The sequence below is a fragment of the Puma concolor genome, chromosome A3 (genome assembly GCF_028749965.1).
Source record: "Puma concolor isolate L17-30 chromosome A3, mPumCon1.1.hap2, whole genome shotgun sequence".
Lineage (NCBI taxonomy): Eukaryota > Metazoa > Chordata > Mammalia > Carnivora > Felidae > Puma > Puma concolor.
Window position 1 is genome coordinate 4,059,301 of NC_141669.1, and position 24,337 is coordinate 4,083,637.

General features: G+C 52.5%; 1 long non-coding RNA gene across 1 annotated transcript in view; it reads left to right on the forward strand.

Moving 5' to 3' along the window:
- The first annotated feature begins 13,182 nt into the window (after positions 1 to 13,182).
- LOC147582194 (uncharacterized) overlaps positions 13,183 to 24,337 on the forward strand; it is a 106,628-nt gene continuing 95,473 nt past the window's right edge. The window contains exon 1 of the long non-coding RNA XR_015248832.1: positions 13,183 to 14,955. This is a non-coding gene — a long non-coding RNA (uncharacterized LOC147582194). The remainder of the gene's footprint in view (positions 14,956 to 24,337) is intronic.

The window sequence follows — 24,337 nt, forward strand, 5'->3', positions numbered from 1 at the left end:
TCCCCCTGCTTGGGCGCAGTCCCCAGGATCTTGTCCACCAGGGGACTCACCGCACTCGGTAAACTGGAAAGTGCTCTGTAAACATAAGGGACCTGTGTGACCCGCACAATCAGGTCAGCTGTGCCAGGATGCCAAGTGAACCTCAAGCTGAGGAGCACAGGCGGGGACCAGGGCCGTTTAATTCGTCTGGTTCCAGGGCATTCTTGGCACTGGCTAAGCCACAGGGTGGGTCCGCCAGCCTGCAGCACCCCCTCGCCCACGGATGCCGGGGCAGGGTGTCATTTGCGTGGGGACCTGGCTGGGCGCTGCCCGCGGGGACGGCACTCGGGTCCGTCTCCAGGCCCAAAGGGGAAGCCTGACTCAGCCGGTGGGCAGGGGGGGCGGGTGTGCTCCTCCCCGGGGCCCAGCCTGCGAGTTCAGGGAGGGTGGGCCCGACACAGGCTGTTTAGGGTTACAAGGGTTTCCTGGGCTCCCAGGCAGGGCTGCTGGCCGACAAACAGCTGTGTTGGGCAGCTGGGGAGGGACAGGGGCGGGGGGGTGGCTGTGACACCTGCCGGGAGTCCCCCTGGGGGGAAGCCAGGCTGGCCCAGGGTGGAAATGCCCGGACCGACCCTGGTGGGGATGGGGGTGGGTGCAGACCCGCCTGCTCAGCAATGCTAGCGAAGGCCTGCAGACCCACCACCCACTCCGGACACTGCATTGCTTTGGAGCTTTCGTGGCAAGAAACAGAGAAATGAAGAGAAGCAAGTGATTGAAGAAAAGGAGGGTGAGGCTGGAGATGAAGATCTGCAGAGAGTGCTGGGGAGGAGGGGGAGGGGAGGATGGGGAGGGAAGAAGAGGGGGAGGGGCAGGGGAGAAGGAGGGGGAGGGGAGGAGGGGGAGGAGGAGGGAGGGGAGGAGGAAGAGAAGATGGGGAAGAGGGAAGGGAGGAGGGGGAGGAGGGGGAGGGGAAGACAGGGAGGGGTGCCAGGGGAGGAAGGGAGGAGGAGGGAGGGGAGGAGGGGAAGATGGGAGGGGAGGAAGGGGAGGAGGGGGAGGAGGAAGACAGTGGGTCTGTCTGGGACAGAGGGCAGCTCCCTGAGGAGCAGGGCCTGTGTCACATACTGTCCAAGAGGCTCAGAGCTGCTCTGGGTCTAAAGAAACACAAAGGGAGGGAAGGAAAGGAAGGTTAAGGACTCTCCCTGGTGACCACCCATTTGCTGTCTGAGGGGCTCGGGGACCACAGGGCGGCGGGCCTTCCGTCTGCCGTCACAGCTGCGGTTGCTCTGCAGTCACTGGGAACGGGGCACAGCGTGCAGGCGAACCCCGCACGGCTGCAGGTTCGAGACGGGCCCAGGCCTGGCGTTCCCTGCGTGCGCACACAGTCGCCCTGAGGAATTCTGGGGGTTGGGAGTAAATGCTGCTGTACAGGTGAATAAAAACTATGAAGAAAATCCCTTGTCGAGTGAGGCAATTCAGCAAAACTGCAAGGAGAGGGGTCCGGTTTTTCAGAGGACTCCTCTGTAGGGGGGCGGGTACCTGCCAGCATCTGACTTTGCCTTTCGTGCCATCGAGTCCCCGGAGGGAAGTTATCTGCACAGGGCACGCCAGGCTTCTCTAAGCGGAAGCCGCGAGAGCGTCACCTCCAAAGGGACGGCAGTGGCCACCGATGCTGGGTTTAGGAGTGCTCCCCGTCCGTGCGTTATCATAGCTCACCTCTGCAAAAGCTGCGGCCTTGGGCTAATTTAAGAAAGTCACCAGAGATCTTTCCTTTGTACATTTGCAAGGACCGTGGGGTCTCAGACAAAGGGTTATTTTCATGTCTGTCTTCAGCATTATTATTATAAGAAATTAATATCATCCACCTTATCTAGGAATGTTTCAGGGTCGCGACCTGACCTGAACCGTGAACCCAAAACTGAACTGAACCACGTTAATTTGCAAAACCGTCCCCTGAAACTGAAACCCCGTGGTGATTTCAGCTGAAATGTACATTGAAACAATGTCTCCTGAAAACTCGGCTTGATGTATTTTGAAAGCAAATTAAGGTACGTAAAAATGTCTCTGACCCGCCGGTCATCGGGGCTGGATTTGTAATAGGAGTCCAAACACATGCAGTGTGACCAAAATAATTAACGAAGAGAGAAACCCTGCCAGACCTGAGCGGGAATGGGCTATCACCTTTCTGGACTGTTCCTGGCGGGGAGGCGGGAGGGGAGCGGGGCTGGTGAGGATACAGAGGGTGCATGAGTCAGGCCTGGGGGAGCAGCCGAGGCATGGGGAGGGAGCAGAGCTGGGCCTGGGGCAGCCCTGGGGTCAGGCTCTGCCGGAAGGGAGGGAAAAGCGGAGTCCTGGGGTGTTCAGCAAACAGATGTAAACAGTGTCTAAAACTGATGGAAAGAAATATACCAGATCCTCAGTGACCCCTTGCACCGACCACATAATGGAAAATGAACAAGAAACCTCCTTGGGGGCGCCTGAGTGTCTCAGTCTGTTAAGCGCCTGACTTGGGCTCAGATCACGATGTCACGGTGTGTGGGTTCGAGCCCCGCGTCGGGCTCCGGGCTGACAGCTTTGAGTCTGAAGCCTGCTTCGGATTCTTGGTCTCCCTCTCTCTCTCTCTGCCCCTTCCCCGCCGTGCTTTGTCTCTTTCTCAAAAATAAAGAAACATTAAAAAAAAAATTAAAAAAAGACAGCTCCTTCGGTTCAGTCCCTTTTGGTATACTGCTTTGAGCATAGCACATACGTGTGTGAGCCTTCTAGATTGCGAGTGGTGTGTAGGGAAAAGAAAGAAAGCAAAAAGCCTGCCTTTTGTGGGCACAGACCTCTCTGAGGACGCCCGGCTGGGGAAGGAGCTCACGGGCCTGGGCATTTACTATCATTTCTGTCCGGCATCAGCTTCTCCTGCCTGCATAGACAGGTGACGGTACGACGATGTGTCTGAAACAAGCCCAGAGGCCACCCCTCCCCCCTCCCTCCTCACCCTTGGCCCATGCCCTGCCTCTCCGCCCCAAGGTAACCTCGGACTCAGAACACCCCTCTTGTTCAAGATCTCAGTTGAGTTGTCCTTTCATTTCAGCAGTTGTATCCGTTTCCGAGGGCCACCGTAACCAATGGTGACCCCCGAGTGGCCTACAACGACAGAACTTTATTTTCTCACCGTTTGGGGAGCAGGAGGTCTACAGTGTAGGTGCCCGTGTGGCCCCGCCCCCGAAACCTGCAGGGAAATGGTGTGTGTTTCATGGCGCCCCCCAAAGTCCGTGTGTTCAAGTCCTGGCTCTCAGTTCCTCAGAGTACGACTTCATTTGGAAGCAAGGCCACCGCAGACGCAGTTGAGTTGCGATGAGGGTCATGCTGGGGTGGGGGGGCCGACTGCGATGTGACCGGTGTCCTGAGGAAGGGGGACCTCGGGGCACATGCACACATGTGGAGAGCACAATGCAACAGTCCATTACACAGCGGCCATAATTTCCGCTGTGGAAGCCACCCAGGCTGGGGCGTTTCATCACGGCTGTGCCAGCAGACAGACGGGCCCCACGAGAATCTTCCTTGCGTCCGTGTCCTTGGTTCTGTGGCTGCTGGCGGTCCTTGGCATCCGGGGGTCTGCAGCTGCCCCCTCCAGCCCCTCCCCCCGTGCCGACATGCCTTGTCCCCGTGCGTCTGGGTCCATGCGTCATCTGGACGACGTCCCCATCCCGACGGCTGCGTCTTCACGTCATCGTGTCTGCAAAGACCCCATTTCCAAAGAAGATCACATTCCCAAGGCCCCGGGGGGTTGGGACTTCCCTATCTTTCTTGGGGACACGATTCAATCCAGACTCCTCAGAGAGGTGAAGCACGCTCAACGCTCCTTCCTCAGATCCCTCCCACTGTCCCTCAACTCGCTACCTGTCGTCTCCTGCCTCAGACGCCCCAGGGAACCACTTTTCTCCTCGCCACCTGGATACCCTGGATTCTCTTCTCTGCACCACACGGCTAAGGTTGCCCGTGGCCTCCCAACTGCCTACACTAATGGCCTGTGCTGTCCATCTTCCTGGGCCGTGACTCCGTGGGCTCTCTGACATGCTCTCTTCTCTCGCTTTCCAGATGCTTCTAGAGTTGCCAGCTCTTTCCCAGAATCCCCCGCTCCTTAGATGCTGGGTTGGCAGGCCTTCCAGGCAGGTGAGCTGCAAGGCTGCTCCCCGTCCCTTGTCCCTGGGCACCGGCGCCCCCTTTTCTGTGCCCGTGTGAGCGCTGTGACCCCGTAAGGTGCAGGCTCCCGGAGGCCCCTGAACAGCTAAATGGATGAGGGCACGAATGGGGCCTTGTGACTTTTCAGAAGTGGAGAACAAAGTAGGGGTGGTGAATCTCTGTCCCTCCTTAACAGCTGGGCCCAGAGGGACACCCATCACGCCCTGCTTCATGCTCTGAGGTGAAAAAAGAGAATTATGGGGTGCAGTGGAGGCCAGAACTGTGGCCATGGGCACAGCCTGGTCCCTGGCTTCCTTAGAAGGTCCAGGATTGGGAGTCTGTGGCCCAGAGGCCAGCACATCCTCCCCCTGCTCTCACTGAGCCCGTCTGCTTTGTGAAATGAAAATGTCGCCCAGGATGACCGTCCTCCTTCACAGGGACCTCGTGGGAATCAATAGAATATCTTTGTGTGTTTAGAAGAGATTTTCAAATCCTAGAACAGAAGGGGAAAGATAAAAACAAAGCCTCACACTACAGGCAAAACCCACATCTCCAACGCGGCCTGGAGCAGCCCCCTTCGGCGGGTGTGGGGGGATCCTTCAGCAAGGACCGCTGCACACAGCAGGCGCCAAATGTGTGCACTTTCTGCAGAGGCGGGACCCCACACCCTGACTTCACCAGAAGAAACTTACAGCCTGGGAGGATTCAAAAACCACGTCTTTCAAGTTATAAGGAAGCGATATCATTCTGAGACCTATTCTTTAAAACGGCAAACATGCAATAATTTTACTAGAATAAAGGATGCAACGCAAGTATACCCATAACCTGGGTCACTTTGACCATGGCTTGTGCGGTTCAAAAAAGGAAATAATGTGGGTAGTCGAAACTCTGAACAGACCGTCCGTGACAGATGAGTGACAATGAGTAACCCAGGGTTCTGTCCATGTCTTCTCACTTTTTTTTTTAATGTTTATTTATTTTTGAATGAGAGAGAGAGAGAGAGAGAGAGAGAGAGAGAGAGAGAGAGTGTGAGCAGGGGAAGGGCAGAGAGAGAGAGGGAGACACAGAATCCGAAGCAGTCTCCAGGCCCTGAGCTGTCAGCACAGAGCCCGATGCAGGGCTCGAACCCATGAACTGTGAGATCATGACCTGAGCTAAAGTCGGACGCTTTAACCGACTGAGCCACCCAGAACGCTCTCTTCTTACTTCTAATTCAGAGCAGGAAAGGGCACATTCGGTTTGTGGCTGTGAACAAATTAAGAGGCAAACTGAAAGCAATTCCATTTAAAAATATACACAGAGGGGCGCCTGGGTGGCGCAGTCGGTTAAGCGTCCGACTTCAGCCAGGTCACGATCTCGCGATATCTCGCGTGATCTCGCGTGAGTTCGAGCCCCGCGTCGGGCTCTGGGCTGATGGCTCAGAGCCTGGAGCCTGTTTCCGATTCTGTGTCTCCCTCTCTCTCTGCCCCTCCCCCGTTCACGCTCTGTCTCTCTCTGTCCCAAAAATAAATAAAAACTGAAAAAAAAATTTTTAAAAATATACACAGAACATGCACCGCCCAGGGTGTCTATAAACGTCCAGGTTTCCAGCTCTGGCACTAGGGCAGCTAACCCTGGCTGGAATCCTACCTCTTGCGCCTATTAGCTGTGTGACATTGGGCAACTTACTTGAGCTCTCTGAACCTTGGTTTCCTCCTCTGTAACACGCATGTTGTAACAAACACCTCATGGGTTCTTGCTCTCATGTTTCCGAGCAAACTGTGTCATCGTACTCGGTGCGGTGCCGTCCGGGTGATGTGTGTTCAGTACTTTTTATCCACCTAGGACTTCAGATTGGGGCCAGCCAGAAACACAACCATCTCACCGAAAATTAAAATCAGCTGGTTTGGTTGGAGACCACCCCCCTCCCCACCCCGCCAAATGCTACAATTTTTTTTTGCTTTGCCACATTAACTTCATTAAATATTCATGGGCATTGCTCGTCTCTTGGGGATCTGCCTGGGAACCCTGGGAGGAAAAGGCCTGTCCTGTGTCCTTTGAAAGGTTCCCCTGCGCTGGTAGACATGCTTGGATGCTGGAGGTGGGCAATGGGAGGGCGGGCGATGACTGAATGAAGAATGAGAAAGGCTGGAGGCAGAAGAAGGTCCCCTCAAGGGCAGAGCGCGGCTCCTGAACGAGGCGGCAAGAAGCCCTGTCTGGGGCTGTGCGGCCACACAGTCTGCCTGGTTTGTTCCCTCGTGAAGCGGAAGGTGCATCTGCCCAGGGAGGCTCTGTCTCTACGGTCAAGGGCAGGAGGGACCTGGAGGGACTCAGGGCTTGTCCTGCAGCCCACTCCCAGGTCCGTGGTTTCAGGAGACAGGGCCGGCACTTGGAATGTCCACAGTTTCTGGAAAATACTCGATCAATGTATCCTGTCTTCCCAAAGGCCGTCTCCTCAATGCAGAGACCGTTTGTATCCACAGAGCGCGAGGTACCAGAGTGAAATCGCCTTGCGGCCTTTTTGAGGTTTCTTTGTGCTTCGTGCTGGCAGAGCCACGTGGAGCTGGGAGCCCACGCGGGCAGGCTTGGGTGGCCCCCCTCCACGGACGGTCCTCCCTGACTCCGCTCACACAGATTTCCACTTTGCACAGCTCACTTAAGCACGGCTACCTCAGTTCATTCAGATTAGAGGAGTGTTTGCCTTCTTGACCGAAGTGGCGAAACAGGAGTTGAAATAATATTGGTAAGATTATTATCAATATTATTACCAATAATATTGATTTCCCATTTTCTCGGGGACGAAACTGACTCAGAGGAGGCAAAATGTGGGGCGGAGCTCTGTGCTCTGCACGTGTGTGTGTGGGGGGGGGGCGGGGTTACTATTTTCATTCCATAGATGAGGAAACTGAGATTTACATGGTTTAAGGAATTTGCCAAAGGCCGTCAGTTCACGGTGGAGCTGGGATTTAAACTCGAATTTTCTAGCTACCTTTGTGATTTCATTTAAATTATACTGAGTTACCCACATCAATGTAGTTTACTTAAAGGGGAACCTGGGTGGCTTCGGCTCAGGTCAGGATCTCACGGTTTGTGAGTTCAAGCCCACATCCGGCTTCGTGCTGACAGCTCAGAGCCCGGAGCTTGCTTTGGATTCTGTGTCTCCCTCTCTCTCTGCCCCTTTCCCAGTCATGCACACAAGCGCGCACACACACACATACTCTCTCTCTCTCTCTCTCTCTCTCTCTCTCTCAAAAATAAATATACATTAAAAGATAAAAAGAAATAGGGCCTCCAAGCTGGATAAGCATAAATGGTGCCCGATTTTGCACAATATTTCCTACGTGCGTCTCGGGCCACAAATCCGGATGCAGATAAAATGCTAATTTCTTGGCGGCCCGTTACATGACTTGTTATCTGAGTGACAGTCACGTCCCCAGGGTCACAGAGCCCAGCCTCCGGCCTTGCCGAGGTTTCAGATGGGAACTGCAGAGCCGAGGATGGGGTCACTGACCCACAAAGCTGTGGCTGACACATGAACCCCCAACACCCAGGACTTCCACACCAGGGGGCCCTCTGCTGCTCGGGGTCATGTGCAGGAGCCCAGATCCGGGGTGCACGGGTTGGACACGTCACCGGGTCACCTGTCCCTGAGAAGTGGGGCTGTGCTCTGGTCGTTAGGTTAAGGATCTAGGCACACAACCCACAGACCTCTCCCGTCCTCATTTCTTTCTTTCTTTCTCATTGTTTGGGAGAAATCATTCTTCCTCCGTGCTCCTGGCCAAGACACTTGCTATGAACACTGTATATCCCCTCCTTTCCAATGTGACTTGGGCATTTAGAAAGAGAATCCAAGAAGGAAGTATATGGTGGCAACTCAGAGCCCTCTGGGGCCGTGATCACACAAGCAAACTCCCTAATGAATAAGGAAAATAGAAAAAGGAAAATAAAGAAGGAGACACAGAAATCATAATAGGTTAATAGCTACCTCTGGTGTTTACAAAATCTATAGATCTATATTTCCATGCAGTTGTGGCTTGCTCTCTGTATTTACCTTCAAGAAAATATGCCAAAATGCTATCCGTGGTTATGGTAGGTAGTGGCTGGTAGGATTTTCAATGGTTTTAACGTGTAAAAATTCCTTAGTAAACGTGTTTTATTAATAGAGTAAACAATACTATTTCATAAAACGATGCACATAGATATGTTTTAGTATAGGCGACTGAAAACTTTTAAGATGTTCGAGAGAGTAATATATAGAAAACAAGCTATCATTTGTGATTTTCAGCACAGGGCAAGGACGAAATTCTGTTTCCCCTGAAGGATGGCAAATTAATATCCCCCAGCCTATTTATACAGTTAGTAACGAGCAACGTGAGCGTATAATGTGAAGTATCAGCTCCATCACTGTTTCACACAATTTGGGCAGAGGATGTGGTTCTCCAAGTAGACCATGTGACGTGTCATTTTCATTGTGACGTTTTTATTGACCCTTAGCTGTGTAACTTCACGTGCTATCTGACAAGAGAAGTGGAGATTGACACTCAGCTCTGGCTCTTTTGGGGACCCCTGGCAGGGAGGAAGCTAGAAGGTGAACATCCCTCTTCTTGAAGCTTCCAGAACTTCTCCTGATGATCTGCTCCAAAACTACCACCTGGGACAGGTCACCATCGTAGTTATAGAGACGCATGAATCAGTAAGACACTGTAACACACAACGGAACTGTGAACAGTCTGAGGACCCAGTTCTCCGCTCCTCCTTGAAGCCTGGTTTCGATGACGGCTCAGGTCTTCTGACGTGCTCCCTTCCTTTTCAGCTTCATCTCCATACGAGCCGTCCCCCAGCTTGGAGCCATGTTGAGTTCTCTGAACTGTAAATCCGACCACGAGGCTCCCATGGGGAATGGCTCTCCATTGCTCCCAGGACGAAGTCCCCACCACAAGGCACCATGCAAAAGGTTTTCCCAGTAGAAGCTTCTCCAAAGAAGATATACGTGTGGTTGATCTAAATGGGTAACAAGGCCATCCAAAGATGGTCAACATCATTAATCACTGGGGGGGTGCAAATCAAAGCCACTGTGCAATGCCCCTCTCATTACATGTCCTCATTACGTTACACACAGAATATCACATGTCCAGCAATTCCACTCTTAGGCATATACTCAAAAGAATCGAAGACAGGTGTTCCAACAACAGCTTGCATAGAATTGCTCATGGCAGCAGTCCTCATCATGGCCAGAGGGAGGGAACAGTGCAAATGACTCTCGACGACAAGGTCAGCTGTTCGCTTACAGTGGAATATCATTCAGCTGTAAAAAAAACAAAAAAAAAAAAAAAAAAAAAAAACACAGTGTGGGGCGCCTGGGTGGCTCAGTTGGTTAAACATCCAACTTCGGCTCAAGTCATGATCTCGCAGTCAGTGAGTTCGAGCCCCGCGTCGGGCTCTGGGCTGATGGCTCAGAGCCTGGAGCCTGCTTCGGATTCTGTGTCTCCCTCTCTCTCTGCCCCTCCCCTGTTTGCACTCTGTCTCTCTGTCTCTCTCTCAAAAACAAATAAACATTAAAAAATAAAACAAACAAACAAACACAGTACTTCGTATGCTTCAGTGTGGACAAGGCTTGAATATTTTTTAAAATATTTATTTATTTTGTGTGAGAGAGAGAGAGTCAATGAGAGAGATTTAGAGTGTGAGTGGGGAGAGGGACAGAGAGAGAGAGAGAGAGAGAGAGAGAGAATGACAAAATCCCAAGCAGGCTCCGTACTGTCAGTGCAGAGCCCAACGTGGGGCTCAATCCCATGAACTGTGAGATCGTGACCTGAGCCAAGATCAAGAGTCAGACACTTAACCGAATGAGCCACCCAGGAGCCCCCAGGCTTAGAAAATGTTATTCCAGGGGAAAGAAGCCAGGAGTAAAAGGCCACCTGTTGGGTGATTCCACTGAAACGGAATATCCAGAAAAGGCGAATCATAGAAACAGAAAAGAAATGAGTGGCTGCCAGAGGCAGGGGTGGGGAAAGGAGGGGATGTAAGGAGTGATTGCTTAATACAGGCCAGGAATGTGGGGGTGAAGGCTGTTTTGGAAATAGATGACGGCGATGGTTGTACAACTGAATTGGACACTATTGAATTATTAAAATGGTAATTTTTATGCCATGGGTTCATTTACGTAATAACAAGAAAATGTTCTAGAGGCTTTCTGTATCTGAGTGTCGCTTTACTTCTTCTGATTCTTCTGCCCCAGGCCTGTCCCCCGTGAGCAGGCCAGGCCTCTCGCTCACACTTCACAGACTAGACACGCTGGCCTCGTGTCGTCGTTTCCGTGTTCACATGACTCCCCGTGCTTCAAAGCGTGAGCCCTGCCGCTTTCCTCTCTGCCTAATTCTTGCTGGAGAACGCACTCGGTTTCAGGGCAGAACTCCTATCGCCAAATCATGAAACCTTGCCCCAAACGCTCAAAGTAGATTTGTGCACCCACTTACCCCTGTGGACATTTCTAGCAAATCTCTGTGATAGTGTCGCGGTTACTATGGCTGTGTAACAAATGGCCCCACGGCTTAGCGGCTGAAAAGAGTGGCAGCATTGGGGAGCCTGGGTGGCTCAGTTGGTTAAGCGTCTGAACTTCTGGTTTTGGCTCAGGTCATGATTCCACGGTTTGTAAGATCGAGCCCCACATTGGTCCCTGAGCTGACAGCGCAGAGCCTGCTTGGGGTTCTTTCTCTCTCTGCCCCTTTCCTGTGTGCTCCCTATCTCTTTCTCAAAATAAATAAAAATAAACTTTTGAAAAAAAAAAAACAAAACAATGACAGCATTCACTTTATTTGCGCATCTGCAATTTGGGCAGGACTTGTTAGGAACAAATCCTCTCTGTTCCATGAAGTCCCAGACAGGGCGACTTGGAGGCTGGGCTCATTGAAACGCTCACCACTCACAAGTCTGGTGACTAATGTGACCCCTGGCCACAATCTCAGCCGGGTGTCAGCATGGGTCAAGCTGTATCTCCTGAACGTTCACATAACATGGCCGGTGGGTTTCCAGGGCAGGGCCTTGAGCTAGAGAGAAGTAGGCAAAGGGTTTTATTGTCCTTATGCCCTTGTGTCAGGAGTCACACGGTGTCACTTCTGTCACATTCTCTTAGAAGCGTGTCACTAACACCAACTTAATGGGAGGTGAATTAGACTCCACGTTTTTTGAACAGAGTGTCCAAGCACTTGGGAGCATATGTTACAGTCATCGTGAATATTCCTCTAGTCGGAGAGTACCCACCCCAGACCTCCTTGGCGTTCCTTACTTCCCCTATAATATTCTTTCTTAGGTCTCATTTTGTGTCTTCTCTTTGCTAGCTTGTTAGCTGCACGAGACAGTATCAGTTTTGCTCAGTGTCATGTTATCAGTACACAGCACTCTGCCTGAATATTTATTGCAAGAATAAATAATATTTCATTGCCCTCATTAGTTTGCTAGATTTTTCTCAAACTACTACTGCCTAAAGGCAGCAATTGTGTTTTATACGGCTTCATCATCCCTGCACTAGGCCCCGGGGTGTCTGACCCAGAGCAGAAACCATAGTTATTTGTGAAAGGAATCAATCAACGCATCGACTGATTGATGAAGGCATTTGTTTGCTGGGAATGTGTGTGTATTTGCACATGTAGGAGTTTTCTAAAGACTTTTTCATGTGTCTGCTCACCTCAGTGAAAATAGACAATTGTTTTTCTTACAGCTTTACATTCAGGGCTAGGAAGCTAGGAAAGAACTCAAAACAAACAAACAAACAAACAAAAACACCAACCAGTAAGCATTCAGCATATTCATTACATTTACTAATAAATAAATTAATGAATGACTTTGTAGTTTGTTCTTCTTTTAAAAATGTTTATTTTGAGAAAGAGAGAGAGCATGAGCAGGGGAGGGGCAGAGGGAGAGGGAAAGAGAGAATCCCAAGCAGGCTTCGTGCTCAGTGTGGAGCCTGACCCGGGGCTCGATCCCACGAACCGTGAGATGTGACCTGAACCGAAATCAGGTCAGATGCTTAACCAACTGAATCACCCAGGCGCCCTGGAGTTTGCTCTTTTTATAGAGAAACAAGTTGAGGGATATCAGTTTTCAATGGCTACGTGTTATGTTACATTGAATGCATTCTACCATAATCTTCTATTTCTTTAACACTTTTTTTTTTTAACGTTTATTTATTTTTGAGACAGAGAGACAGAGCATGAACGGGGGAGGGTCAGAGAGAGGGAGACACAGAATCTGAAACAGGCTTCAGGCTCTGAGCTGTCAGCACAGAGCCCGACGCGGGGCTCGAACTCACGGACCGCGAGATCATGACCTGAGCCGAAGTCGGCCGCCCAACCGACTGAGCCACCCAGGCGTCCCAACACTTTTTTTTTTTAATATTAGCTCTGACCCAGCCTAGAGCAGTGGTTTCCCAACGGGGTTGATTTTGCCGGGCCAGGAGGCATTTGGCAACGTCTGGAGACTTTTCTGGTTGTCTTAAGTGGGAGGCATCTAGTGGGTGGGAGCCAGGGTGCTCCTGAACCCCCTAGAGGGCACAGGACCGTCGCCCATGAAGGAGAGGCACCCAGCCACACTTCTCACTATTGCAGAGGTCAGGAAACGGGACACAGAGATGACTCAGACGCACCCTTTGTCCCCCCCGGACCCACGACAAAAGGAGGCGGGGCAATGAAGGGTTCCATCAGGGTGACGTGGTTGTAATGAGCCCACACGTCCGCCCTGCTTTGTGCACCTGCACACGTGTCTCCTCTGCTGGCTGCTGGGGCGTGACGCGTCATCCGCAGGGGTCGGTGTGGGGACCCCCCAAAGTGCCTTCTACGTTCAGTCCTCATTGGCTGTTGTTGTTGTCGTCATTTATATCATTACCCAGTGTAAGATATCTCCATGTATTGAATGTCACAATACATATTCTGAGGTCTGTACTTGAAAAACCTTTGTTAAAGTCCGTGCACCAATGGAATGTTGGAGATCACAGTTACACATGGAAACAGAAAGACCGGAGAGAGAAAGGCGACCCCTCTCTTCCTCCTACGCGAAGCTTCATCTCAGTTTCTACATTCTGTTGGAAATCCTACTTTTCCTCCAAGGTTTCTGTGATGCCTGACGTCACCCTGCAGATGGGCTGTGCCCCAGCCTCCCTCCCGGGGCTCCCGTCCTGGACTCACCACCGACCGCATCTATTGCTTTGGGCAAATTGTCTCCGCTACCACACGAGTATGAACCTGTTCTACGATCGGGGCTATTTTAAATGGCTGTTGCAAGGAAAGCACTTTACGTAGTGCCCTGAAAGGCAACGGTTAACGGAGGCAAAGCACTTTACAGAACGCCCCAGTGTACGGTCAATTCTCAGTAAATGGTTTTGTTTTTGCCTTGTTAAGGCGAGATCCTGCCTCCCACACGCAGAGACGTGGCCTCATCTTTGCCAGCGTCAGTGGAACCCTCTCTCGGCAAGGCTCTGACTCTGGACTGTGTGCCCGAGACCGCACCTCCAGTACTAGCAAGAAGGTAGAACAGTGGCCGAACGACGTTCACCGAGCAGGGACCGAGTGCCGCGCTGGGTGGTTTTGCAAGTAACAGCTCACTCACTTCCTACAGCAGCGGCGCCAGCCCAGGAGGAGGTACTGTTCTCCCATCTTGTGGATGAGGGCACTGAGGCAACCTCTTCCTGGACATTTGTCCAACTTACGGAGCTGCAAGGTGCGGGCCGTGAGTCCAAGCCCGTGAGTCTTCGGCGATTCTAACCGCTACCCCCTCTGACGGTTACCCTGCCTCCAAACGTACAAGTAGATGACCTTTCTTTCCTCGGCTCAAAGAAAGAACAACTCTCCAGGGCTGGCACCAGGAGGGACGCAGGCGATCAGCGAGCCAGACTGCTCGCGAGCCTGGGAGGGGAGTGAAGCCCGGGAACCAGCCACTTGCACACGTCCCTACAGCTAAGTGAGTATTAGCTTCGCAGCTGCAACCTGGGTCTGTCTAGTGTCAATCCTGCACCCTCTGCCTCCATCTCTCGCACCCCGCAACGACACGACCCATCGTCTCCCGTGCATTATTAATTTCCTATGTGGTTACGTTGTTTCTTAATACCCATGTCTCCCCAGTCAACCGTAGCCTTTCCATATGGAGTTTCAGAGCCTATAAATTAAATGAGAACAGCATGTTACACAGGAATGAAGGAATGGTTGTTGGATTTTTTTTTTTTTTTTTTGAGATTACAGTGACTTCGACCCGTAGGTATTTATGGAAAAACACTAGGATATTTACAAATGTGTTAATGCTGGAACTGTATTTTAATTGGTTTCATGAAAGAAAAGGACTTGGAAGCCCTGGGATTAATATAATTACTTTGCTAGAGACGATGAATTCTTGGCTGGCGTCTTCTGCAGGGGACCGGGGCTGTGAGCCCCTGCGAGGCTGGAGCCCTGGCGGAGAGAAGCCCGGGGCGGCAGAACCCTGGTGTGGCAGGGGGAGCATCTGAGAGAGACGCCAGGGCTCTGCGCTTGGGGACGAGACAGTTAAAGCCTCCCCGTGCGAGCCAGTTCTATCACACGGCGCTGGCGACAGGTCAACAGTCTGGCTGGAGCGCGGACGGGACTGATGATGCCAGGCGGTGCCAGGGACCCCGGGGAGCCCTAAAGAGGCTCCCCACACCGGCTTTCCTTCTGCAGCCCGGGGGATGTTCCGGCAACTGCCTCATGCAAGGAAACTGGGGCTGTGTCGCTGCTTTCCGGGCGAGCCACGCTGGAGCACTGACGTCCCCGGGCCGAGAGCCCACTGTGGCTGTGACAAAGGGACCCCGGCTGAGAGCCTGCGCAGGTGAGATGAGCCGGGCAGCTGCTGGCGGGGCTCCTGTCTCGGCCGTGGGCTTGGGGGAAGCGGGTGTGCGGGGTGAGATGACGCTCTCAGACAGATGGATCGCTGCATGCCTTTGCCATTACCCTCATTGCTTTGTAAGAAGCACGAGCGGGCTGATCCCGCACTTCGTTCGTTCGGAGAGCCACCTAGAAATTCAGAGGGACGCTGTCCCAGAGCGTCTAGCCGCCGGGGAATTCTAGCTGGGGCGCTCCTGTGACAGCCACGGAGCAGTCTCACTGGCAAGCCCCCGGAGACTTCTCGAAGCCCCTCAGATCCACACCGGGCTCGCTGGTGAGCAGGGAGTGTGCTGGGGTGCCCAGGGAGTGGGGTTCTAATCCACATCCCATCCTGTAGGGAGCAGGGAGTGGCGTGGCGAGGGGGGAGAACACCACACAACCTCTCGGGGTCGCCGCTCTCCGAAAAAGACCGTTAAATATCTGCCGCCACAGGTTTGGGCTCCTTGTGTCCCGCTTGCCTCTGTTTGCTGAGCCCTCGGTGCCGGGACTGGTGCTCTGCACGCCTGCAAACCGTCCATGGACCGGCCGGGCTTTAGGACGGAAACAGTGACAGCAAAAGATGGGTCCAAACTTGGAAAAGCCGCAGAGTCTCCCTGATAACCTCAGGGGAGCTCTTGGCCTTTCAGAGCATTTTTAAAAGAGCAGAGCAGAATTTTGTGTGCCGCTGAGTACATCGGTTAAGGTCCGAACCGCTGTGAGGTTAATGCGGGCGCTGTGGTAGGCGCCGTGGCCCCCGTGGGCCTGATGAGTGTCGGGTTAAGTGCATCCCGGATGATAGGTCTGAGGCACAGACAGTAGACGGGAGTGAGCTCCGGGCTTTGGGATGAAGGCATTCTGGAAACAGCCTGGCCCAGTGGCTCACGGTGGCTGGATGGGTGTGAGACCGGGATCCATACCCAGCTGGGGGTCCACCTCCAAGATGCCCGATCCATTGGGTAGGCTCTGGCCTTAGGACGTGCTCACGATGAAGGAAATATCCTGATGCCAATAGCCAGAAGGCGACTGCTAGTTTTCTGATAAAGTCCCTCCGCTCTGTGTTCACAGATAGGTTCAGGATTCTTTCAGTGACCCTCTAGGCTGATTCCAGCCTCCTGGGCTCTGTTCTGTTGCACTCGTGTGCCCTCCGGGCCTCGTGTCCACAGACTTGCCAGCTTCACGCTTCCCACAGCACAGGCTCGTTGCTTCTGTTTTTCTCCCGGTTCTCTGATGTTATCTGTACTCTGTGTGGGCTCTGTGTGGGTCCAGCTCTGTGTGGGCTGGACCCGCAGCCTGTAACACCCCCTCCAGCAAAATGTGTGACTTCTATTCATTGTTAAGACTCACTGTGGTTTCTTCCAAAAGGCATCCTTTTAGGTTCTTTTAGGGGTATCTCTTCTTACACTGAAAGCTGCCTGTATTATTTCTATTACAGAACCTTGTATTATAATTACCTGCACCCCCGCTAATCTGATACTGGACGGCAGGAGCTATGGCTTTGGCACCTGCTATACTCAGAATCTGGGACACCGTAGGGAGAGTCTTGTCCAACTGCAGGCAGAAAGGGAGTGTCTGTCTTCTGGAGAAGGCTCCAGAAGCTTCCGAGAGGTTTGTGGTCCTCCGCGGCACTGGGAACCTGCAGAGAACCACAGTAAAACCTGGGGACCAAGGCAGGAAACCAGGGCTCGGACACCAGGAGTCAGGGGGCTCAGCTCCAAAGGCCGAGTGCAACAGGTGTGGGCAGAGAGGTTCAGCCCGGTTGACGACACCGAGAGCCTCCTTCCAGGCCCCATGACTGCCAGCTTGGTCTGTCCCCGACTGCAGAGGGTGGAGGCCAAAGAACTGAGCTAAAGATCGAAGCTGAGACTGAGCCGTATGGTGGCCAGTGGCAGTCATGCACTCCACGGAAATAAATCACATTTTTTCAAGTAGTCATTACAACCTTGCTTTGCTCTCACATGACAGTGCCTTGTAACCAGCCTATATGGCTCTCACTTTGTCCCCGTCCCTCGCATGGACAGCGAGGAGACTGTCCCTGAGGGACCGGGGTACGCATACAGCTCTGCTCGTGAGCAAAGGCACCCGAGGGGACACAGCTGTCCCACGGCTCCGTTTGGATGCACTTTACTTCCCTGTCTCTGGGCAGAGCCCGCAGGAAAGACAAAGTTAGAACGCGGGATCACAAGCTGCGCCTGAGTCAGAACCTCGGCCCTGTGGCACACACATCTCAGACTGGTTTAGACCAGACCGGACATTTGTCGGGTCGGGAGACCGAGAGGATCCAAGTGTGGATTTGCTTCGGTGCCAGCTGGATACGGGGGTTCAATGACGTCAACAGAAATTGGTGGGTGTTTACGTTTTGTTTTAATTATTCTCTGTTTCTCAAGTCTGCTTTATTCTGGGTTGATTTCATTCACAAAGAAACATTGCCCCGGCGGGGCCCAGATGATACCTCCAACAGTTCCAATGCGGAAGTAGAAGGCCTCCTTCCCCAGAGACCAAGCAGAATCCCAGCGGCCTGTTTTTGGCCCCGTTGGCTCTCCAGGCCATTGCTAAGTGCAGCTAGGGTGCAGGGAATGTGGGCTTTGAGGCCCCCCCACCCCTGCTGGGCTGAGAATCACTCCCAGACCATCCACCACTGACTCCAAGCTCACTGTCGAGCTGTGGGGCAAGAAGGGAGCTTAGCAGTCACCTGGTTAGCTTCTCCCAACTCAGTGTCTCAGCAGGGAAGGGGCTGTGAAAACACCATACACTTAACGATGGCAATTTTGAGAACGAAGAAGAAGATGAACATAAAAACCATGTGTTGTCCCCCACCAGTGTAGACATAAGACCTCTAATCATTCACTCTTTCTCCATTTACAAAGTTTTCTATGTAATTTGGGGGCGCTGGTGCGGCTCAGTCAGTAAGTGTCCAACTCTCGACTTCAGCTTCCGTTGTGACCTCACAGTCATGGGATTGGGATCGAGACCCTTGTCAGGCTCTGCACTGACCGCTGGGAGCCCGCTTGGGATTCTCTCTCTCTCTCCCAATCTCTCTCTCTCTGCCCCTCCCGCATGCTCTCTCTCGCTCTCAAAATAAATAAACTTTAAAAAATAATGAAAAAATACATTTTTTACATAATTTGACACCGATTTATAGTTTAAAGTCTTGACTTTTACCATAATCATTTTCTTTTGTCACTCAAAAATGTTTAAAAATATACTTTAGTGACAACATGACCTTCCCAGACATGAACATTCACCTTCATCTAAACTTCTTTTTTGGCCTGGAATCAATCCCTTCCTTTTATGGGTGAGGAAATTGAGATTGGGAGAAGGAAGCAATTTTCCTAGATTTGTAGCCACTGGGTCCTTTGATCCGGGTTCTTAGTGTATCATTTGCCTCCCGTCTTTTGCCCACATATCTGCAAGGATGATAAAGGGTTTATTTATTTACTTATTTATTTTTTTTTATTTCTGGGGGGACTTCAAGAACTGAAGGACAAAGAGACACATCTTAGCAGAGTAAGGTTCTCCTTCTATCTGTGGAGACTGCCTGAGCCGTAAGAAGGCCCGTCAGGGGCCTGACCGGGCTGACAGGTAGAAGGTCGTAACTAATGGGGGCAGTGAAGCTACAGTCTCCTAACCTGTGTAAAGGTGGAGGCTATTGTGCAAACACACGTTCTTTCTAGGGCGGTGCGTGGGCGGGGAAAGTTCTAGATCTTGCTCCTGCCTCCATATTTTCATTCACTGAACAAATGTTTATTGTGCACCTGCTCCGTGTCAGACACTGTTCCGAGTGTTGAGAAGAAGCCTGAAAAAATACGGGCTGTGCTCTCGGGGAGCTCACATGCTATGCAGGGGAGGTGGGACAGAATGTTAGACAAAGAAACAAAGGAAAATAAAAAGGATCAGATGGTGATGAATAGTAAGCAGGGAATTAAAACGGAGAGCTCTGATAGAGACTGGGGAGTTGATTTTGGACTAAGCTGTCAGGAGAGGCCACTTAGGATGTGAGCATCGGCTGGGGAGGGGGGGAGAGTTAGTGCCAATGTCCCGGGACGGCCCATGAGGGGCCTGATTGAGGGGCAGAAGGAAGACCAGCCAGCGTGACCGAAGCGGGGGGCGGGGGGACTCTGTGGATCGGCCGGTGCTCAGAGACAGGCAAGGCCAAGTGAGAGTGTGGTTTTGATTACAGTAAGGGGCTGCTGGGGAGTTTGGTGGCTGGATAGCACCGTGACGATCTGGTCCATGTTTGCAAGACCACACTGGCTTCTCCTGGAGAAAGGATGTGGGGGGTCAGGGATGGAAGCAGGGATACATCCTGCTGGCAGGCGGGAAGAGGTCGTGCCCTGAATGGCGGGGACACGTGGCTGGGATGGAGGTGTTTCGCAGCCCACGGGAGCAAACCCTGGATGCGGAGCGGTGGAGTGTTTAGGGAAAGAGGACAATCAAAGACCCTCCCTGGTCTCGCTCACAACAACCCGACACCTATGGGTCGCCCCACCGCTTTTCTGCTTAATTGGCAAGAGGTGGACGGGTGGCAGACGACGTTCAGATTCAGACAAGCCCGCAGCTTGGACGGGGCAGGGGCCCAGGCGCTGAGGGGCAGAGCCCGGCACCACTCCATCCCTGGTGCCCAGTGCCACCACCATCCTGCGGCATTTGCGTGCGACCAACAGGGAATCTGCTGCCGGAATAATCCGAGAGCCATTGCCCTCAAGGGCTGAGCAGACACCGTCCTGTCCGGGAGAGCCTCCTGCTCTGCGTGTCCCGGGTGCCAGCCCTCAGGGACGCCCCTGCCCTTGTGGCCCACGTCCCCCGCCCCCCTCCAGTTGGCCACAAGATGACCTGGAAAGGAGCAGTTAGCTGCACGGGGGGCGCTCCGGAGAGGAAGGGTCAGGGGGCAACTTGTCACCAAAGCTCCCACATAGCTTGAGTCGTCCTAAGTCACGGTCAGCAAACCTCCTCCCGTGTGGTTCCCAGCAGGGAGCCGGGGACGGGGCCAGCCTGTGAGACGGTCCCACGGGGACCAGGTTACGTGTCGCAAAGGACACGCAGTCTGGGGGGAGCCTCACATCACAGCCCTGTGGTTGGCGGCGTTTGGCCTGAGCGCATGCCCCCCTCCGGCCCTCTGCTCAGCCTCGGCCTCCCTCCCGGGCGCCCAGTTTCCGGCCTCCACCTGGAGGCCCTCCCTCCTCCCTGGGCTCTGGGTCTGCGCTGAGGTCCCTGGGGAGCTGACGTCTTCATGCTCCCGGCTGGCGGGGATTCTGGATTCGACAGCATCGCTTATTTATTCTCTGTATGGTGCGCAATCCTGTCATCTGCAGTTGGCGGGACACTTTCTGGTGTACAAAACAAACATGTGCACGCACTGCAAAGAGAAAGCACAGCGTGTTGTTTTTCCAGCCAGTGGCGGGTGGCAGGCGCTGAGCCACACTGGGGACTTTGGAGATGAGCCCAGGGGTCTCGCGGCTCATGGCGTGCAGTGCGTGGGCACCTGTGTACTCGTTGTAGTTCTTTATTTTAAAGCAAGAAAGTCAGAGAGGCGATCTGAACGTTTTTGGTGGAATATTCCACCATAGAAGCAGAAGCTCATTAAAATTAGAATATGCAAAGACAATGTTGATTTCAACAACCAGAAACCAAATCCGGGGCAAGCGGACACGGTATTTTCAGGGTTAAAACTGGACGCGAGCTTAGACAGTGAGATGCTGTGGTCACGTCGAAGAGGATGACGCTTTGGGGTAAACCCACAGCAATTTAAGCAACATCAGCACAGAGTGAAAAATTTTGCTGCATCTGGAATATCTGTCATGTAACTAAGGTCAAGATTATAGGTCAAATGATACTTTGCATGTTTTAAAAATTTACTCCAAGAATAACAGTATCAAATATTAAATATTCATGGTGGCATCTTTCATTTTTTTTTTTTAATTTTTTTTTTTCAACGTTTTTTATTTTTGGGACAGAGAGAGACAGAGCATGAACGGGGGAGGGGCAGAGAGAGAGGGAGACACAGAATCGGAAACAGGCTCCAGGCTCCGAGCCATCAGCCCAGAGCCTGACGCGGGGCTCGAACTCACGGACCGCGAGATCATGACCTGGCTGAAGTCGGACGCTTAACCGACTGCGCCACCCAGGCGCCCCATCATTTTTAAAGCGATTTTTATTTGGCACTTATTTTGGGTTCGTGCATCTTTGTTTTAGCGGGTTTTTTTTAATTATCAAATATTTGTATTAGGTAGAGATCATTTTCATGTTACTGAAATGTACAATCTGTCTCATCATACAGATTCATAATAACAAATCATGTATTTATTATAATATATGTTTAACAGAAAGTCCCTCTTAACATAACCCAATCACAGAAAAATGACTCACCGTTTATTATTTTGGACACTCACCGAAAACCACACGAATACAGTGTTGTAAAAAAAAAAAAGTACAGAATAACTTACGGTTTCAGGAATACGTTAGAATTTCTGGAAATTTCAGGATCTGTTTCCTGAGCCTGGGAGATTTATGTCCCATGGGAATTTGGAAGCACTAAAATGAACTCTAAGGCAGAGTGAGGGATCTGTTACAAATCTAAGGCTTGACAGCTGCAGGAGGAAGGTGGGGCAAAGCCAGTGGCCCGAGGTCTGTGGTTGGAGACAATGTGTCATTTCAGATGGGTCTGGAAGGATCCGTAGTTGCTCATTAGGCAGAAAAGAAGAGAAGTATGTTGCATCCTGTACAACATGCAAAAGCCTGAACCAACCAGTAAATAGTATGTCCAAAACAGCAGGAATCAGGAGTAAAAACAGGAATGTCTGCCCAGTGTTACGAAACTTACGACCCTAGAGGAACCCAGGCACTGATGCGTGGGGGCGGGGAAGTAGGCCAAGCCATGGGAGTCGGATTTGAGCCCGAGTGTGTGCCCTTCTCTGCTCTCCTCCGCTGTGTTCCTCGCAGCTTCTCCTCCTCTTCCCAGGAGCCCCCACCTGCCCCACACCTCCCCCAGGAAGCCTCCCCTGCCTCTCCAGCCCCCGTGGGCCCACTCCTCTCCAACTTCTTCCCATGTCCTCCTCCTCCTCTGAATGCTGTCCCGACTCCGGCAGCCAGAACTTGCTCCTTGAGGTGTGCGAGCACCTAGGGGCTCGTGGGAATGCAGATTCTCGGACCCCAGAGTTACCAAATCAGAATCTGCCCTCTGGTGAGATTCTGGAGCGACGTGAATGCACGCTGCAGTTAAGGAACCTCTGGTCTCGCCCCACCACACCCCTTCCCTGGGTAAAACAGATCGGGCGTCAGCAGGGCGGGGACCTGCCAGTGAGGCCGGGACACGGCGGGGCTGCTCTCCTGGCCTGGAGGGTGGCGAGTGGACAGCGAGTGCCCCCAAACCAGCGTGCACATGGGACTTGCACTTGGGATACTGATGCTGGACCTCTTTCTCAAAAATCCGATTGAACTGGGCTGCACACATAGGTGCTATTAGTTTCCAGATGATTCTAACGTGCAGCCAGAGTGGACCCACTTGTGGCCATCGCATGGAAAGTTCTGGTCCCCAAGTGGATCCAAGGATGAGAAGCCCATGCCTGGCTGGCAAAGGGTATCAGGGCACCAGAGCATGTGAGTCTCTGGGCTCTCTCTGGGGAACCTGGGCCCAATGAGTAGCTCCTGGGGAGAGCCAACATGGGGACCCTATCTGTGGAGTGGATCTCTCCAGAGACCTCCCTCGGGTGTGCGAGGAGTGATTCTTTTTCCTCTGCACTAGACAGCACGAGCCCTGACAGGTGTGGGAAGCCCACCCAAGGGCTGGGGCAGCTGGCCTTGGAGCTGGGGCGGGGTGGGGGGGTTGCACAGGAGGCACAGAGGGGAATCCCAGCTGCTTTCCTTGGGAAATAAAATCCCCGTGGCCGGGCCCTGCCTTTCACGCCTCATTTTTGCCATTCTGTCTCAGAATTCACACTCTAACCAGAGGGAGTTTCACGTGGCCCTGGGCACGCATGCACAGACCCACACACACGTGCACGTGCAGGGCACTTTTCTTCCGGGCCTGTCTTCATACACCTCTGTCTGCTTCGTCCGACCTTTGTCCGCCTCCTCCATTCGTAGCCCAGACATAAAATATCCCAGCTCTCTGCCAGGGTTTCCCTGCTCTACCCAGTGGGCTCAACATTCCTCCTCTGTGCCACCGAGATCATGACCTGAGAAGTCGGATGCTTAACTGATTCAGCCACCCAGGCGCCCCACCTTATTTTGTATCTTATTCTTTCATATTTTCTTACCTCGTGGCCGTTGTCCATGTTACTAACAGGTGACTCTGGGAAAAGGCCCAGCTACATACAACGTGAATGTTTCAGTCTATAAACCGGCGTGGAACATTCAGATGCAATTAAATTGTTCCAGTACTTGCTTAATTAGCCAATGTGCATTAAGCCCCTTGATACCAAGACGTGGTCTAGGCCACTAAAAGACACCCAGGAAAGGTGGGGGGTCACAGTCCCCATCCCAGAAAAGGGCCTGATTCCCCCGACAGAGAGGCCATCCAGGCTTTTCCAGTGATCCTTTTCTGGATAGCTAGATGAGTTTTTTTCTCTTTTTGTTTTCATTTACGTACAAGGCAGGGGCCCCCGGGTGGCTCAGTCGGTTAAGCATCTGACTCTTGGTTTTGGCTCAGGTCATGATCTCACGGTTTGTGAGTTCAAGCCCTGCATCGGGGTCCGTGCTAACAGCACACAGCCTGCCTGGGATGCTCTCTCTCCCTCTCACTCTCTGCCCCTCCTCTGCTCTGTCTCTCAAAATAAATTTTAAAGAATTTTAATAAATCCAAGGCAAAAGATACTGTCTACATAGGCCCATTAGTTACATGTTCGTGTGATGTTTTAGGTATAAAATGTTCATGCTCGTCTGTGCAAGCTGGTGGCTTTTTGGTTTTTGGGGTTTTTTTTTTTTGTTTCTCTTTGCACTAAATTTGTACAATGGACGCTTGAATGCCCCTGCGCACAGCGCCTTGCTTACTGAATCGAGGCCTGTCACCTTCAGTTTGTGAATTGGGTGTGCGTATTATTTCTGGGCCAAGAGCCTAAGGCACGGGCTCCTGTAACCCCAGACCTGAGCAAAGAAAAGTGGTCCCTGAGAAACGCGGCCGCTTCGGCACAGAGGGTCCCAAACTCAAGTAGCCGCGCAGGCAAAGGCGGGCGGCACAAGGTGGGGAAGCAGGCCAGGTGCAGAGCCACGGGGAACCGCTGAAAACCCGTGTTCTAGGACTCCACGGGAAGCCAGAGGTCCGGAACGGAACATGTAGCCTCCTGGCTTTGGCAGCCCTTGGGCACACCGCGTAAGACCCTACCTCTGCGGGCTGGAGGCGGCTCGAGGGCCCC